This window comes from Lepidochelys olivacea (genome assembly GCF_965140295.1).
Source record: "Lepidochelys olivacea isolate rLepOli2 genome assembly, chromosome: 1".
In the NCBI taxonomy this organism is placed as follows: Eukaryota; Metazoa; Chordata; order Testudines; family Cheloniidae; genus Lepidochelys; species Lepidochelys olivacea.
The window spans coordinates 16401645-16412240 of record NC_140411.1 but is presented as its reverse complement, the minus strand read 5'-3'; the positions used below and the strand labels follow the sequence as shown (position 1 = coordinate 16412240).

General features: G+C 44.7%; 1 long non-coding RNA gene across 1 annotated transcript; it reads right to left on the bottom strand.

Moving 5' to 3' along the window:
- Positions 1–7995: 7995 nt before the first annotated feature.
- On the bottom strand, positions 7996–9294 carry LOC311514852. The gene is made up of 3 exons (XR_014709954.1): positions 9162–9294; positions 8767–8835; positions 7996–8128 (listed from the first exon to the last, which is right to left on the bottom strand). It is a non-coding gene; the product is annotated as an uncharacterized lncRNA (long non-coding RNA).
- Positions 9295–10596: the final 1302 nt, after the last annotated feature.

The following is a 10596-nucleotide window of genomic DNA, read 5'->3' as shown; positions in this document are numbered from 1 at the left end:
AAAGCTGGCCCTGCTTGGCGGGCCCCCAAAACCTGCTCGCATTCACCCAGGGAGTCCCAGACCCCTGGTTGAGAACCACTGTAATAGCTCTCACACTTTGAAAATACTTCCAGATATTCAGCCTAATAAATTTTCCCTTGCTTAGTTTCATTCCTCAAAGATCCCATTACATTCTTCATGAGAGAAGTGGTGTCCTAACCAAATTCAGCTTGAGCAATTAAATTCTGCCTATATAAATTCATGGTAAATTCAGGGGATTCAAAGAGCTCTTTGCTCAGCCAATCTTGATGTCCCATTTGTTCCTGTCTCACATGTCTATACATTTTTCCACACTGCCCCGAGTGCTTAGAATGGGAGCCCTATTCCACTACACCAAGCTGCCATCATCTCCTCATTCAAATCATTTGCACAAGAAGTCAGATTACAATAATTATGGGGGGGGGGGGGAACCACCAATGAATCTTCAGCTGTGGATTTCTCAGTGCATTCTGTTTTCTACATGCCTGTTTTGAAATAATAATAATAATTCTTCAAGACTCTTATTAAACAGTTGCAAAATTTTGCTCTGTACCATTAAACAGTTACAGATTTTGTATAAAAACTAAGCCTACCTCTCACAAGCAAGGAAGGGGGTGGGGGATCATTGTTGTTTGTTTACTCCTGGAAGGCACTGAGACGCTTTTGTAATGGGAACCAGAACAAGAAACTAGGGGTAGAATGTGACGGTGGCATCGTTCCTCTGTACAGTTTGCAAGGTGTACTAGGAACTATATAAAATGATTATTTACATAATTTACCTACAAATTCAGCTTTAAAGAGGTGTTCCTTTCTCTCCATTTTTGCTAGTCAGAGAAAAAATGAAGAGTCTATGTGAGTTTAGTTTAGCAAACAATGTAAATAATGTAAATAAATGTAAATAAATTTAGGAATATTTTTGTAATTACTTGATGAAGCTGTGACATTTTCTTTTGCAAGAAATATTGAAAATGGTCACAGGCCACTTTTGGCCCAAGCAGTAACAAAACAGAGTGATAGTTAAATTTTATTGCTCTTCACATGGAAATTTGTTTATGAGAGGATGTAATATGTTCTGTTCTGGCTTGGTATTTAATGGTTTACCAGTTACAGTTCATGAGTAACATCTGTGTAGATGGCTTTTAATTTCTGTGTAACAAGAACGGGCTTCAAAACTTGCTGAAAGGACTTCAACTGATTTCTATTTGACTTCATATAGGTTACTAAAATAAATTTGTTATTCTCTAAAATGCCACAAGTACTCCTTTTCTTTTTGCAAATACAGACTAACACGGCTGCTACTCTGAAACCTATGACAGTTATTTCACTCCATTTTTCTGCAATACCAATTAAATATTTGTATAAATGATCTTGGAAATATAGTATTTCCATACATTTAATTTAAATTTCCAGACCTAAGCCATTTTTTCCTCATTTCCACATTTCCCTTGAAAGTCACGTATCTTGGTTTTAGAATTTGAAGCATCCAGTCAATGTGTCTCTGTCTTTCTTGAATACCCACGTCTGCTGTCTCTCTTCTATTATATTCATGTTCTGTTGTGATTATTTTTATTATGTGGTAAACAGGTTATACAATAGCTGAAACAAAACACAACACAGGTCAAAACCACTGCACAAAGAACAAGATAAGTCCAATGCAGAAATGGCCTTCACCTGCTCAATGCAACCTATTGATGTTATGCCCCTGCATTACTTACTGTCATTAAGGCCAGGTCTACACTACATACTTATCACAGTCTAATTATGTTGCTCAGGGGTGTGAAAAATCTTGGGGAAATGGAGTTAAGCCGATGGGAGAGCTCTCTCTCTGGTTGGCTTAGAGCATCTTCACCAGAAGCGCTACAGCGGCATAGCTGCACCACTGCAAGTTTCTAATGTCCACTTGCTTTTACTCTTGATATCCATGTGTAACCCTTCTGCCTGTCAGAGTTGGCAGCAACAAGGGCCAGGTTCAGTATGTAGGGGTTCCATTCCAATAACACAATGCAAAACCTGCTCGAGCCCCCACCCAGTGACCTGGGACAAATATATACACCACCCCCGCTGGGCACCTCCAAGAGGCAATACTTCCCCTCTCGCAAGCACATAGTCTGAGTGTAGCAAAAAGCCTTTTAATAATAGAAAGAAACAATGTGGCATTATGTTGGGGAAACACCACCAACAGGATTCATAACACAACCCACGAGCAAAACCCACTCCAAGCAAATTGGGGCATGTCCTTTCCCTTTGGTTCTTGAGTCCAGCAACCCAAAATCACCCAAAGTCCCAAAAGTCCAACGACCCAAAAGTCTCTGTCCTTGGCAGCCCCAGAGTTCAAAAGTTTATCTGCAGAGTTTTTACTTCCCAACCTGGGTGGAGATTGGGGGGGGGTGTTAAGGGGCACCTTACGTGGTCCACCACTGATGGCTCCACCTCTCCATGGGGCTCCGCTCCGCCAGCCGCTCTGCTCCGCTCGCCGTCCCGCAAACTGAACTGCTCCGCCAGCCGCTCCGCTCGCTGTCCCGCAAACTGCTCTGCTCTGCCAGCCGCTCCGCTCGCTGTCCCGCAAACTGCTCTGCTCTGCCAGCCGCTCCGCTCGCTGTCCCGCAAACTGCTCTGCTCTGCCAGCCGCTCCGCTCGCTGTCCCGCAAACTGCTCTGCTCTGCCAGCCGCTCCGCTCGCTGTCCCGCAAACTGCTCTGCTCTGCCAGCCGCTCCGCTCGCTGTCCCGCAAACTGCTCTGCTCTGCCAGCCGCTCCGCTCGCTGTCCCGCAAACTGCTCTGCTCTGCCAGCCGCTCCGCTCGCTGTCCCGCAAACTGCTCTGCTCTGCCAGCCGCTCCGCTCGCTGTCCCGCAAACTGCTCTGCTCTGCCAGCCGCTCCGCTCGCTGTCCCGCAAACTGCTCTGCTCTGCCAGCCGCTCCGCTCGCTGTCCCGCAAACTGCTCTGCTCTGCCAGCCGCTCCGCTCGCTGTCCCGCAAACTGCTCTGCTCTGCCAGCCGCTCCGCTCACTGTCCCGCAAACTGCTCTGCTCTGCCAGCCGCTCCGCTCACTGTCCCGCAAACTGCTCTGCTCTGCCAGCCGCTCCGCTCACTGTCCCGCAAACTGCTCTGCTCTGCCAGCCGCTCCGCTCACTGTCCCGCAAACTGCTCTGCTCTGCCAGCCGCTCCGCTCACTGTCCCGCAAACTGCTCTGCTCTGCCAGCCGCTCCGCTCACTGTCCCGCAAACTGCTCTGCTCTGCCAGCCGCTCCGCTCACTGTCCCGCAAACTGCTCTGCTCTGCCAGCCGCTCCGCTCACTGTCCCGCAAACTGCTCTGCTCTGCCAGCCGCTCCGCTCACTGTCCCGCAAACTGCTCTGCTCTGCCAGCCGCTCCGCTCACCATGCTGCAAACGGCTCTACCATATAGCTTCAGGCTCCCCCACTACTTAACACAACACTCAGTGATTTCAGCTCTTTTGTGAGTTCAGCTTGTAGTAGGGGAGCCACAGTGCTGGTGCACCATTAGCCCAAAGTGAATTCAGCTCAGCAGCCTGTAACTAGACTCCTAATGGAATCAAAATTAGCTCTGATATTCCACAGTGGAGAGAGGAGGAAGTGCAATTAGCATGTAAGGCCCTCACCAGGGGGCCCATGCCACCAGGTATTAATACCTGTTCCCAGCCTCTCTCAATTCACAGAGTTTTGGAACCCATGACCCTTGCCTAGCGAGTGCTACTTAGTTGATGGTGAGTCCCTCCATAATAACAAAAGGCCAAGTACAGTTCCACTGTCCTTGATTCCCATAATCAGGGTAATAACAATTTATTCTTCCTGCCCCAATAACAGAGACACTGGGGATCCCACAGCAGCCAAAGTGACCATTTGAGCAGCTATGGCCTCATTCTAGGCGGGGTGGGTGTGCCCATGCAAATGAGATCAGCCCCTGAAGTTCTATTCCACAACTTGCCACATCTCACCACCAGATGTCAGGGTGGAGCTCATCCTGACTTTGCTTACACATGTTTCCTTATTTCCACCTACCCGCAATATCCCAAATACCCCCGCATCCTCAAGGTATTCTCCCCCGGACATTTTTGGCTATCTGGAGCCACAGCTACCCTGTCCTCCGTATCATTCAACCATCTTTGAGAACAGCCCAGAGTGTAGCCCTTTTGTTCAGCATGGAGATTCATCTGCCCTTGGCTAGAGCAGAGGGTTTAACAAACAGAAGCTGCTGGGGTACTTCCCTAGAGTTGCTCACTGAGCAATTCAGTCAAGTGCATTTATTTCTGTTTGACAGAGTTGGGTTCAGATGAGGCAGATGGGTATTTTGTTCGGTGAGCTGGCATCTAGCACTGGTCATAGGGTTGGCCTGGGCTCAGTGATAACCAAACTCTTCATGTTCAGCTTGGTCCACTTCGACCAGTTCTGCAGAGCAAGAACAGGCAGCAGAGGCTGTATGATGAGTTCACTTACTCTAAGACCCACTGGCCTGTAAGTCACCAGGATGAACCTCTCCTGCCCCTCTTTTGGAGATGGGGAGTGAAGACTCTGGCTTATGGTGAGGAGAGAAAACCTATGACCCTTTCACAGAAGGGAGTAAAGTCACAGTCTGTTAAGTATGACTCATCCCAGTTTCCAACAGGGGATACAGGGGGAAACTTCTGCTTAGCCACATTTCTAAGTCCCTCTCCACAACCCGGCTCTGCTGTGATGAGCGTGGTTGAGGAGGGTTGAAATGTAGCAGGAGCAGAAGGGGAGGCAAAAATATGGGGAGAAGATCCCACTCAGCCCAGATGTAGGACACTGCTTAATACAGAACATTTGTCATGGGGATAAGGTGATAACATTTTTATTCACTTACTGCCATAGGCAAGAGGGAGCCTCCATTCCCAGAGTTACTGCTGTGGCTGCTCCTACAAGATAACTTTTCAGGTCCAAAGATAGCAGCAAGAAAACTGTGAGATCGATCCTTCTTTTTGTTCTGGTCAGGCTGCTGCTGAATGGCGTGGCTGCAAACTCCAAAGCACCATAATGTGGATCAGACCTTAACACTGCTCGTCTCCAATAGCCCAATAGCTCTAGTGAGACCTACAGGGGACCAGGCTCATAAATGGAAGTCAGACAAGAGACCAGCTGAATGGAGAAACAATGTTTTTCAAAAGTGAATTTTAGTGCAGTGCCAGACGAATAGTACCAGAAAATGAAATCTTGTGGTAACATGCTGACAGTACAGGCAGCACGAACGCAAGCTTCCCCCACCAACGTACATCTATCTAGAGAAGAAGGGGCCATCTCTAGATGTTAGATGGGGGTTTAGCGTCCATGGCCTATTCAGTTGTTTGGACATCCCAAATTAAAAAACATAGTAAGAGAAGCAAAAAAGTGCCACCGTGGCTAAACAACAAAGTAAAAGAAGCAGAGAGACACAAAAAGGCATCCTTTAAAAAGTGGAAGTTAAATCCTAGTGAGGAAAATAGAAAGGAGCATACACACTGGCAAGTGAAGTGTAAAGATATAATTAGGAAGGCCAAAAAATAATTTGAAGAATAGCTAGCCAAAGACTCAAAAAGTAATAGCAAATTTTTTAAGTACATCAGAAGCCAGAAGCCTGCTAAACAATCAGTGAGGTCACTGGATGATCAAGATGCTAAAGGAGCACTCAAGGACGATAATGTCATTGCGGAGAAACTAAAACAATTCTTTGCATCCGTCTTCATGGCTGAGGATGTGAGGGAGATTCCCAAACCTGAGTCATTCTTTTTGGGTGAAAAATCTAAGGAACTGTCCCAGATTGAGGTGTCATTAGAGGAGGTTTTGGAACAAATTGATAAACTAAACAGTAACAAGTCCCCAGGACCAGGTGGCATTCACCCAAGAGTTCTGAAGGAACTCAAATGTGAAATTGCAGAACTACTAACTGTAGTCTGTAACGTATCATTTAAATCAGCTTCTGTACCAAATGACTGGAGGATAGCTAATGTGATGCCAATTTTTAAAAAGGGCTCTAGAGGTGATCCCGGCAATTACAGGCCAGTAAGTTTGACTTCAGTACTGTGTAAACTGGTTGAAACTATAGTAAAGAATAAAATTGTCAGACACATAGATGAACATAATTTGTTGGTGAAGAGTCAACATGTTTGTTTTTTTTTTTGTAAAGGGAAATCATGCCTCACCAAACCACTAGAATTCTTTGAGGGGGTCAACAAGCATGTGGACAAGGGAGATCCAGTGGCTATAGTGTACTTGAATTTTCAGAAAGCTTTTGACAAGGCCCCCCACCAAAGGCTCTTAAGCAAAGTAGGCTGTCATGGGATAAGAGGGAAAGTCCTCTCATGGATTGGTAACTGGTTAAAAGATAGGTAACAAAGGGTAGGAATAAATGATGAGTTTTCAGAATGGAGAGAGGTACTGGGATTGGTCCTATTCAACATATTCATAAATGATCTGGGAAAAGGGGTAAACAGTGAGGTGGCAAAATTTGCAGATGATACAAAACTACTCAATATAGTTAAGTCTCAAGCAGACTGTGAAGAGCTACAAAAGGATCTCACAAAACTGGGTGACTGGGCAACAAAATGGCAGATGAAATTCAATGTTGATAAATGCAAAGCAATGCATACTGGAAAACATAATCCCAATTATACATACAGAATGATGGGGTCTAAAGCAGCAGTTACCACTCAAGAAAGTGGAGTATTGTGAATAGTTCTCTGAAAACATCCACTCAATGTGCAGCAGCTGTCAAAAAAAGCTAACAGAACGTTGGGAATCATTAAGAAAGGGACAGATAATAAGACAGCAACTATCATATTGCCTCGATATAAATCCATGGTATGCCCACATCTTGAATACTGCATGCAGTTGTGGTCACCTCATCTCAAAAAAGATATATTGCACTTGGAAAAGGTACAGAAAAGGGCAACAAAAATGATAAGGGGTATGGAACGGCTTCCATATGAAGAGCGATTAATAAGACTGGGACTTTTCATCTTGGAAAAGAGACGACTAAGGAAGGATATTATAGAGGTCTATAAAATCATGACCAGTGTGGAGAAAATAAATAAGGAAGTGTTATTTACTCCTTCTCATAACACAAGGACTAGGGGTCACCAAATGAAATTAATAAATTAATTAAATTAATAAATTAAATAATAAAACAAAGAAGAGGAAGTATTTTTTCACACAACACACAGTCAACCTGTCGAACTCCTTGCCACACAACACACAGTCAACCTGTCGAACTCCTTGCCAGAGGATGTTGTGAAGGCCAAGACTGTAACAGGGTTCAAAAAAGAACTAGATAAGTTCATGGAGGATAGGTCCATCAATGGCTATTAGCCAGGATGGGCAGGAATGGTGTCCCTAGCCTCTTTTTGCCAGAAGCTGGGAATGGGCGACAGGGGATGGATCACTTGATGATTACCTGTTCTGTTCATTCCCTTGGGGGCACCTGGCATTGGCCACTGTTGGAAGATAGTATACTGGGCTAGATGGACCTTTGGTCTGACCCAGTATCGCTGTTCTTGTGTTCACCTACCTGTCCAGTGGGAACCAGACTGAAACCACCTACTTACTTCATATGCAGAGAATGCCACTGAGTTGTGTCTTCCATAACAATGAAATTATTAGAAGGATTTTAACTCCCAACTCAGAGGGTTAAGCCAGGGTTCTGGTAGGAAGGGAACTGGCAACAGGATAGAGAGAATTTCAGACCCTGCAGTATCTGGGAGATTGCCCCAGGTCAGCAAGAAGTCTTTGCCTCTGAAAACTGGTGGCCTAAGGGAAATTATTTATCATTTTTATTACAGTAGCAACTCATGGTTTGAGTTGGTGATCTTAGTCTAGTTCTAAATAAAGACGGGTGTCCAGATCACAAACATCAACACCACAACTAGCAAGATTAAGGAAATAAATAGGGCACGTTTTATTAAAAATCAGAAAGGTGCAAAAGTTTATACAAACCTATCTACAAATTAAATTTCAGCCACCAGCCTTCTGGCAAGTTGACAGTCCATCCCCTTCTGTTGTACACTGATGTTCTTGCTTTACATTCTGTGATGAGGCAGCATTATAATAGGGGGCAGGGCTGACTCCCCCATGTGCGGGTATTCCATGGTGGTTGTTCCCTGGTCTGGAGAAGATTTAATACAAGAGACACTGTTAGGTGAAAGAATCCTCTTATGAATGAGGGTTTATAGGAGAACAAATGAACAATGTTAATCTAAACACACATGCTGAGCACCAGGATTGGTGTGTCTGCAGCTACACTGAGCTTTTTGCCCTTCTGCTCCATGGAAGGTTTCTGTCCTCCCTGAGCTTGCCTTCGGACACCTTCACTAGCTTTTGGCAGTTTTACCACCCCAGTCAAACTCCCCACCTGACACTGGAGTGTGTCATGCCCGGCATGTGCCAGGCACTTGGAGCCAGAAGTGAGAGCCCCTCAGGGCTCACCCTGCAGCTGCACTGAAGGAATGAGGCAGTGGTCTGGGAACTGAGCTCAAGTAGAATGCATTAGAATGCTTTGGGGAGCACGCAGCCATTTGTCAAAACACTTCTAGGCCTGATTCTACAGCAATTCAAATAGAATATGTCTATGGTAAATCCTAGAAATGTCTATGGTAAATATGTCTATGGTAAATGGTTCGACTTTAGATTACTACAGCAAAAACTTCCTGACAAATAAACTAGACAAGTTCTGGCAATGCTGGCAATAATTGGTGCTGTTGTTAATGCATGTTACTCATTTACAATGCATGAAATAAAGTTTACCAACAGAAGCAGGAGGAGAGCCTTTTCAGGAGACAGACTGTCCAATTCCTTCTGGCTTCCTGTGCCAATCTGATGGAAACAAAGGGCATGTTCAGATACTACAATAATGAGTGTAGTATAAATGTGTAGCAGTACAGGTGTGATGGACAGAGTTTCAGGATAAATTACAAACCCTTGAGTGGTAGGTAACAAAGAGGAAATATAGGTCAGAACTAAAGCAAAAAGACCCCCAAAATCTCTAGGAGAAATACCCTCTACCTTTTCACAGTGATCTAAACACAACATATCCCAAGTGCCCCCCTGTATCCTCACTGTCAGCTACTCCAATATCTTGGAGGGGCTCAACAGTGATTCCCCTCAGGCTGATTAAACAGCTGCCATTCTTTTAGAGTTACCATGAGAAGCAGTAGTAGAAGTGGCTTCTCAGTGTGGAGGACTGTCTGTGTGGTGCAGACCAGTTCATCTGCTCAAAGATGGCAAAGATATCTCTACCAATTGAGGGTTCTTCATCAAATAGCAAATAGGCAAGAGCTGAAACGAAGAGCACAAAATGGAGGTCAGGAGACTCAAAGAAATGGGTCATTGTCCCCAGATATTCTAGGGCAGGAGTTCTCAAACTGGGGGGTCGGGACCCCTCAGGGAGTTGCGAGGTTATTACATGGGGGGTAGTGAGCTGCCAGCCTCCACCCCAAACCCCGCTTTGCCTCCAGCATTTATAATGGTGTTAAATATACAACAAAGGGTTTTTTAATTTATAAGGGGGGGGTCACACTCAGATGCTTGCTATGTGAAAGGGGTCACCTGTACAAAAGTTTGAGAACCACTGTTCTAGGGGATCATGCATCTTCACCATCAAATATCTTGGGCCATCCAGAAGCCTCCATACATCCCCATGATCAATACTACAACCTAGAGGGATCCCGTAAGGGATTTACGCAGAGGGGTGTCTTCTCATCTTGCCCTGCCCTGGCTTTATGCTCTTTCTAAAAGTCACATTGTTATTACTGCACAGGGGACAGTGAAAGGGAATGAATATTTGTCTGGGGTGGATTGATCTGAAATATTTCCACTCCCTGCCCCTCATTGCAGACCCCCAGGTATGCAACAATAAAAAGCATATGCAGATGGGCACACAGACATGCCTCCACTCATGTAAACACCAACACTCAAAGAAGTTCACACAGTATTATCATCATTAATTAATTATTAGAGTGCTGTATAAACATAAGAACGGCCATACTGAGTCAGATCAAAGGTCTATGTAGCCCAATATCCTGTCTTTGACAGTGGCCAATAAATAACACTTCCTTATTTTCTTTCTCCACACCAGTCATGATTTTATAGACTTCTATCATATCCTCCCTTAGTCGTCTCTTTTCCAAGCTGGAAAGTCCCAGTCTTATTAATCTCTCCTCATACGGAAACTGTTCCATGCCCCTGATCATTTCTGTTGTTCTTTTCTGAACCTTTTCCAATTCCAATATATTTTTTTGAGATGGGACAATGCAACAGGCACTCAGTATTCAAGATGTGGGCATACCATGGATTTATATCAAGGCAATATGATAATTGCTGTCTTATTATCTATCCCTTAATGATTCCCAATATTGTTCGCTTTTTTGACTGCTGCTGCAAATCGAGTGGGTGTTTTCAGAGAACTGTCCACAATGACTCCAAGATCTCTTTCTTGAGTGGTAACAGCTACTTTAGACCCCATCATTCTATATATATATAGTTGGGGTTATGTTTTCCAATGTGCATTACTTTGCATTTATCAACATTGAATTTCATCTGCCATTTTGTTGCCCAGTCACCCAGTTTTGAGAGATC